Source organism: Podarcis pityusensis, assembly GCF_964106645.2.
Source record: "Podarcis pityusensis genome assembly, chromosome: 8".
Taxonomy (NCBI): Eukaryota; Metazoa; Chordata; class Lepidosauria; order Squamata; family Lacertidae; genus Podarcis; species Podarcis pityusensis.
The window spans coordinates 36,938,261-36,947,006 of NC_138033.1; the positions used below are offsets into that span (position 1 = coordinate 36,938,261).

Here is an 8,746-nt window from a genome sequence, read left to right on the forward strand (position 1 = left end):
AAAAGGGTCTATCATGACAGCATCCACAGAGACCCCCCCCCATGGTACCATTGAGTACCTACATTTCCTTTCCAAACAAGCTGGGGGCACAGCAATGTCAAGTGTGTTCCAACTTCTGCGTCTCAATTGGCTGGAAACATCCTAGGTTCTGTTTAATGCTCCCCATAGATGGAATCAATTAGAACGGAATCTTAAAATGGTAGCACTGAAAGGGATTCCAAGGGTCATCTGTTCCAACCAATCCTGCCCAGGGCCATCCCTGGGTGGGCTCAACCCCCCAACTTTCTGGTTGACAGCCAGATGCACTGACCCACTGTGCCACCCAAGGCTTGCAGACTGGAAGGAGACTAAGTGTTGCTCTTCTGGGCTCCAGAATGGCTCCACCCTCCAGGCAGCCCTCAACCAGACCTTGCTATGAATACTTCCGGGTCAGGCCTGGGTCTATGCTTCGCCTGAAGTCCACTGGTTCCTTCTCACTGTGCTCCTTGTTCTCTGATTCCTGCTCCGTTGACAGGCAACCTAGCTCCTAGCCTTGGTGTAGTGGTCAAGAGCGGTAGACTCGTAATCTGGTGAACCGGGTTCGCTTCTCCGCTCCTCCACATGCAGCTGCTGGGTGACCTTGGGCTAGTCACACTTCTCTGAAGTCTCTCAGCCCCACTCACCTCACAGAGTGTTTGATGTGGGGGAGGAAGGGAAAGGAGAATGTTAGCTGCTTTGAGACAACTTTGAATAGGGATAAAGCGGGATATCAAATCAAAACTCTTCTGCTGCTGCTGCTTGCCCTTGCCTCTGGCCCTGGTTCTCCCTGCTGTATCTGTGTGTTTGCCCAGTCACAACTCCTAATTCCTGGCCTTGCTTTATGCTCTTTTTAGTGCTTCTCATCCTAATCAGACTGCTTCATCAGTTCCAGGTGTGGACTTGCAGTTGACTCTGTTTCTCGTCCTGCCAGAACTGCATTTCAGTTGTCTCTGACCAGCCACCGATGTCGGCCGCACAATGAAGCTGTGTAGGTTTTTTAAGTGTATGGTTTATAATACTCTTGTGGGGAGCGATATTGCGGGAGGTTTGCAGGTTCAGAATTATTCAGTTCATTTACAGCAATGCCAGCCTTCCATCAAATACTAATTTGGAGATGTGCCGTGTCTGTCTTTCAGAACTCAAGAATCAGTGACCTTTATCTCTGCAGCTCCCTCAGGGATGCACATTTTAATACATAACTGGATGGTATAAATGCAGACATCTTTTTCAGGACTTACAGTCTTATTGAGAATGCTCATACAATTGGCCTTATTAAAAGGCATTGAGATATAAAATGTTTTTAATAGCAGTGGCAAAACCTGTTGCTTTCGAGCTCATATCAAAGTCCTACTTTCAAGCTGAGTTACCAACATCTGTCTGCAATATTCCTAATGGACTTGATCTGCAGAATACATTGCTCTTGTTGCTTTAAATGTACCTGGGCTGCATTTGATAGCTTTGGGAGAATACCCCCCCCCCCCACTTCCATCATGAAACTTGAGTTTACTCACTTAGGTTCCATTCACACTGCAGTTTATTCCATTTCTCTGATGTTTCCCTGTTAATTTCTGCATTATATTTGGGGTTCCAGAAACAAATGCATTATAGTGCCTGATTAACACTCATTTCCATGTTGATTCCAGAAAAGTCCATCAATAGCTCCTTTGCCCTGGAAAATCAAGGGAGTAAACTGACAAATTATGGGGTGATATAGCAGCATACAGTTCTTTCCTGCTGTTTTTGTGGGGAAATCATGGAGGAACAGAAGAACACATGTGCAGAAAAGGTAGGGGTGTAGCAACATTGTCATAGAGCATTTGGGGGGGGGGGCAAAATTCCACGTACTAGAAATTTCCCTATTGGAATAAATGGAAATCATTGACTCATTATGTGAATGCTCACCTAATGAACAGTTTCCAGGGAATGCATTGTGTTTGCTAAGTGGAACTTGCCTGCTTTTATGCTGCTATGTTTATTTGTTCTAATGATATTTTGTTTTTATATCATACACTGCTGAAAGATTTTAGAAATATTAAGTGATTTCTAAATACTTCAAAATAAATAAACAGGCACATATAAAGCTGGAGATTTCCTGCCTTATGTTCAATTATACCAGCACTGTGTGAGGTCAAAGCAAGCTCGATAATGCGAAGCGCAAGGCAAACGGCTTCCTTAATGAGCTCCATACCTCACAGAAGAAGAAAAAAAGCACCAATATTTTCATCAGACTGACTTGCCCGGAGTTTCTTCTGCCTTGACTGGTATAAACCCACACAAAATATTTCTTCAAAGACTTGACCATGTATTAAAGCCCTCTCAAGAAGATAAGCCCAGGGATGCATTCAACACCCCCAGGATCCTTCACCGATCTCTACAGTAGCACCTTCAGCCAGATATCAATATTTTCTTCATAGTAACGAGGAATAAAAACTTGTACCTGACATCTGAACAAAACCTTCTCTTGCTCTCGCTCTTTCTTTCTCCCTCCCCCTCCTTTTTTTGGCTGTTTTCTGTTTTGCAGGCTTTCATGTTCAAAAAAAGGCACACCAAAAACATTAAAAGCCCCTGAGTTAGGATGCCTTCAATACTGGGGGAGCCTAAAGGCTATCAGCTTCACGATCAAGAAAACACAGCCTTGCCTTGCCTGCCTTATGATCAAATAAACACTCCTACACATTTCCCTTCCATTCAGTCTCAAAATTCAGTGAAATAATGAAGGTTTTATTAAGGAAACCTACGACTAAAAATACACACGTGTGTGTTAGTTCCATGTGTTTTGATTTATATAACCAAAAAATGACAGGGTTGTGGGTGTTTTGCAGCAGTTCTTTGCATGATAAACTGCAGTGTCAGTTTTGTTTATATATTAAAATCTATATACCTCTTGATTGTAAAATAAACTCTCAGAGTGGTTTGCAAAAGGAATAAAACAATGAACTTATCAGTAAAAATAGTTTAAAACAATTACAGTGGTACACCGGGTTACATACGCTTCAGGTTACAGACTCTGCTAACCCAGAAATATTACCTCGGGTTAAGAACTTTGTTTCAGGATGAGAACAGAAATCGTGCTCTGGCGGCGCGGCAACAGCAGGAGGCCACATTACCTAAAGTGGTGCTTCAGGTTAAGAACAGTTTCAGATTAAGAACGGACCTCCAGAACGAATTAAGTACTTAACCTGAGGTACCACTGTATTTAAAACATTTAAAGAATAAAATAAAACAATAATATTAAAACAAGTCAGCATTCTACATGTCTGGATAGGCTTGCTTGAACAATCATGTTTTTAGCAGGTGCCAAAAGGCGTACAATGAAGGTACCAACCTCGTGTCAATAGGCAGGGAGTTCCAAAGTATGGGTGCTTGTTCTGCCCTACGGGTCCAAATACAGACCTAGGCAAAGGATTGACTGATGCCTCAACGGGAACCAGTTGCAGGGATTCCAAAAAGAGATGCACAAAACGCATGAGTGATCAGTTCTAGTGCTTTATTATAAGGATATACAAGGTGTGACTGGAAAGTTTGGTAAAGGGTCACAGAAATCGGACAGTGAGTAATATTCGAACATACATACCTTACAGGCCTTCAAAGTAGGCCCCCTCTGAGACAATGCACTTTTGACAACGTTCGTAGAACTGCTGGAAACGTCTGGAAAAGTCCTCTTTTTGGACTGCTTTCAGTTCCCTCGTCACAGCAGCTTGGATGTATGAAATGTTGGAAAATCTGCGCCCTTTCAGTGCAGATTTCAGTTTTGGAAAAAGAAAGAAAACAGGTGGGGCCAGATCAGGAGAATATGGAGGGTGGGACAACTCAGTAACCTCAGTAACGATTTCACGCAGAATATGCAATAATTCCGCCATCATTCAGACGGTCAAACGCCAAACCTGCATCAATAACTCACAAACTCTGTTGACATTTGCCACCGTTCTGCTCATCAACAGTCTGCCAGACTGAGAGTCATCTTCAATGGTTTGCCACTCTTCACGGAAACGCTTGAACCACTCATACACCGTCTTTCGAGATACAGCTTCATCTCTGTACACAATTGTGAGCATTTCGTGGGTTTCCGATGCCGATTGTATGTTCGAATATTTCTCGCTGTCCAATTTCTGTGACCATTCACCAAACTTTCCGGTCACACCTTGTACAAAGAGACTTACAATGTGTGATACAGAATTCCTTGCCGCTGCAACCCAGGACAGACATTGAAGCAGCAAGCACCACGACTTTGTCCATGATGGACTAACAGTTTATGCATTACTTATAAAGAAAGCGGGTGGCGCTGTGGGTAAAACCTCAGTGCCTAGGGCTTGCTGATCGCATGGTTGGCGGTTCGAATTCCCGCGGCGGGGTGAGCTCCCGTCTTTCGGTCCCAGCTCCTGCCCACCTAGCAGTTCGAAAGCACCCTTAAGTGCAAGTAGATAAATAGGTACCGCTTTATAGCGGGAAGGTAAACGGCGTTTCCGTGTGCTGCACTGGTGCTGGCTCGCCAAAGCAGCTTCGTCACGCTGGCCATGTGACCCGGAAGTGTCTTTGGACAGCGCTGGCCCCCGGCCTCTTAAGTGAGATGGGCGCACAACCCTAGAGTCAGACACGACTGACCCGTACGGGCAGGGGTACCTTTACCTTTACTTTATACAGAAAACAAGCTACGTGAGCTAGCAGCAATAGTCCAATTAATCACACCTGGCTTAGGGGCCCATCCCGAACTCCCATCCATCTCTCAGATAAGGGAGTAGCTGATAGGCAGGCAGAATGCTTGGCTAGAAGCCTCCCCTCTCCCAACAAGCTAAGCCAGCAGCCAAGGCTTCAAAGCTAGCAGATAAGCATATATGATCTCATTTACACCTTGCACCAATTTGTCCCAGGGTTATATCAACTACCAAGATGGTGTTCACAAATCTTCTGGGGTGGTGTCACCGTTTGGTTCTACACAGTGCTGCCACATTAAAAGATCAATTTCTTACAAATGAATGGGATCCGTCTATATCAACACTAAAGCAAAGGCATGAGACTGAGTCCTCCCCCAACCATCTCCTTGTCCTGACATGAGGCCTGAGAGAGGCCAAGTAAATTAGAATCAAAACAAAATGGGAAACTTTAGGGCTAAGTGGTAAAAGCTTACAGGACCCCTGAGAATAGACTTGCATAATTTCCTACTACCGTTGAGAGTGAATGATAAAATGAAGAATGGTTTCATGTGAATGAACAGTGTGCTGGTTCAGGCAACTGAAATCATGCACACTTTGTTGTTCCCCAACTTGGTGCTACTGCTGCACTGCCAGGAAACGCACCATAGTCTAGTTTCTTGCGTCCTCTGAACCTTGGCTTATAATTTGTTTTACTCCAAACAAAACATGAGTGTTTGCTGAGATTGGCTTACCACTCATGATTTGGGAGGAACAAGCTATGAACTCAAGTTCAAATGACCCAACAAGCCAGATATTGGCTTGTTTCCCAGCAGTGTGGCACAAGTGAGGAAGAGGAAAACACATACTATTTCACATCAAACCACTGTTCATGTTAACTATAGTTTAATGCAGGGGTAGGGAACCTTATTAAACTATGTTTTAATGCGACATGTACTCATGCATGCTGCTACAATAGGGGAAGACTTACTTACAAAACTCACATTTCCACAGATTCATCCAGTGCTTGGGAGGAACTAGTTCAATTGAACTAGTTCTAAAATCTCTGAACTATGCCTAAAAGTAGTCCCATAATTGATAGGTGAACTAAAGGTGAATTAAGTTCATTTTGGTATATTTTGTCTGATTCTTAGGTCTTTATATTCATTCCCTTCATTAAAATAATGACGTCAGTCTGACAAAGAAAGTTAGAAAGCAAATTGTGGAGGCAATGTTCTAAGACCTATCTGCTGCTATGGCTGGGATCACTTAAGTGACTAAGTAGCTACTAGCCATGATGACTATGCTCTGCCTCAACAGTTGGAGGCAGCAATGCTCCTGAATACCAGGTGCTGGAAACCACAAGAGGGGAGATTGCTATTGTGCTCGAATCCTGCTTGCTGTGAGCACTGGGCACTGTGAGAACAGGATGCTGGATTAGAAGGGCCATTGGTCTGATCCAGCAGGTTCTCCTTATGTTATTAAAACATTTAAACATTGTTGCTAAGCAATTAGAAAGAAGTTACACAAGTTATTTCCTGTATCTTCCCTGCCAAAGAGATTTGCTCTGTTCCAACAGGAGCAGCTTGCAGTGAGAAGTAAGATACAAGAACTAAGAAAATGATGTCACGTGCCTTTAACAGCTGTGTGACTGGCACAGATTAAACAGGGTATGCACTTTCTAGTATGGAAATACAATTATAGGAAAAGCTTTACCTGTTGACATTCTGTCTGTCAGATATCTTATTACTTGTGTAAGACCCCTGATTTACTTTAGGGCCCCATACATAACCAAAGCAGCTTGTAACATTTTGCATGCTGAAATGTTTTTGCTGGTGATGAATTTTCTTTGAACAAAAGAGATAATTTTGATGAGTTTGAACTGAACTAAAACATTCATTTTGATGAACTTGAACTGAACTAATTTGTTTGCTAAAAGAATGATCAGGATCTAGCTCCTTTTAAAAAAGAGGTTTCCAAACACTGGAAATTTCTTTGCCTCTCCAATCCCTCAGCTGCCGCTCATGTTTTTGACATTTAGGTTGCAAAGCCCTCTAGGCAGGGATCTGTCATTTTTGTTTATGTAGATTCCTGGTGCTATATATATATAAATAAATAGCAGCCCCCCAGTTTTTCCATAAGAGGGCTAACAATGCAATCCTATACAAACATACTTGAAAGTAAGTCCCACTGAGGTCAGTAGGCCTTACTTTTTTACCTTTTTAGTAGGCCTTACTACCCAGTAAATATGTAGCTGAACTTACTTGGGTGTAAGCCCTGTTGAACTTAATAAGGTAAAGGTAAAGGGACCCGTGACAGTTAAGTCCAGTCGCGAATGACTCTGGGGTTGTGGCGCTCATCTCGCTTTACAGGCTGAGGGAGCTGGCGTTTGTCCGCTCCGCAGACAGTTTTTCCAGGTCATGTGGCCAGCATAACTAAGCCGCTTCTGGCGCAACGGAACACCGACACCAGAGCAGCGCACATAAATGCCATTTACCTTCCCGCCAGAGCAGTACCTATTAATCTACTTGCACTTTTTTGGGGTGCTTTCGACCTGCCAGGTTGGCAAGAGCTGGGACCGAGCAACGGGAGCTCACCCCATCACGGGGATTCAAACTGCCAACCTTTTGATCAGCAAGCCCAAGGCTCAGTGGTTTAGACCACAGCGCCACCTGTGTCCCATTTGAACTTAAGAGGATCTACTTATAAGAAATATATGGTGAAGGTTGTGCTGTTAGCCAGCATGGTGTAGTGGTTAAGAGCAGTGGACTCGTAATCTGGTGAACCGGGTTTGCTTCCCCGCTCCTCCACATGCAGCTGCTGGGTGACCTTGGGCTAGTCACACTTCTTTGAAGTCTCTCGGCCTCACTCACCTCACACAGTTTTTGTTGTGGGGGAGGAAGGGAAAGGAGATTGTTAGCTGCTTTGAGACTCCTTAAGAGGAGTGAAAGGTGGGGTATCAAGTCCAAACTACCCTTCTTCTTCTTCTTCTTCTTCTTCTTCTTCTTCTTCTTCTGACTTTTGGACCGATCTAGGTGTTTCACACAATTCAGGAAAGAAAAGGTCTTCTGAAATAAAGGCTGCTGTACATTCTCTTGGAGTTGCTGATCTCACATGAAAGAAGGCTCTCAGAATATGGAGCAGAGTTCACACTAAAAACTAGATGGCAGCACCTACCTGCATATGAAAAATTTAATCTGAGCAAATTCCACTGTTGCATTCTTCAGTACTTATGGAAAAAGCTAAAAATTGCCAAATGAAAGTGGTAGAAATTCCTGTGAAACTTTTTTTTTTAATGCAATAATTTAAATTATTTTTAATGCCAACCTGGTGTCAAACATATGTGGGCAAATCCAGTAGATTTCAGTTGGACTTTATAATTGATATAACTTTTTTAAAATAAAAAAGTCACGATAAGGCTATAATTCTACCTGGTACACTTACCCTGTAGTAAAACCCTATTTGAAGATGATAATATTGCATTTTAAGTCTGTTGGGGGCAGTTATTTTTTCTTAGGAGGCAAATGACTCTGAGGGTGCTTTCCTATAAATGGGCTTTCTTATATTTTAAATGCAGTGTTAGAAATGGCAGCTATTTCAATAAACCAGCAGTGCTAAAATGCTGGATAGTATATCATATGATTTAGTATGATTTGTTATATAGTTGTATGAATGTCTTCCCATTTTCAAGTCCTTGGTTTGATTCATTCAACATGATGTAAGTCAGAGGTCGGCAACCTTATCCCAGGATGGGCCAGTCGACGCTCCGTCCGTCAGATGGGCTGGAGCATGTGCGCACACGCGCTCTTCCGGGTCGGAGGGGCGCCCGTGCACATGCGCACACACTATTTCCGGCACTCCTCCGACCCAAAAGTGCGCAGAAATAGCATGTGCGCATTCGCAAGGGCACTTCTCCACCCCGCACACGTGCGCACATGCTATTTCTGGCACACATCCAGGTCAGAGGAGTGCCCATGTGCATGCGCACTGGCACCATCAACCTGGAAGTCGGTCCCCATGCCGCGCCGGTAAGAGTGGGCAGTGAGGGGCAACGGGGGGGCAGGGGTCGCCATGGGCCGGTTAGACAAGCCTTGTGGGCT

General features: G+C 43.8%; 1 long non-coding RNA gene across 1 annotated transcript; it reads left to right on the top strand.

The window, feature by feature from the left end:
- Window positions 1–928: 928 nt before the first annotated feature.
- LOC308483979 lies at window positions 929–2,229 on the top strand. Its single transcript, XR_013989850.1, has 3 exons — window positions 929–1,006; window positions 1,662–1,804; window positions 2,135–2,229. It is a non-coding gene; the product is annotated as an uncharacterized lncRNA (long non-coding RNA).
- Window positions 2,230–8,746: the final 6,517 nt, after the last annotated feature.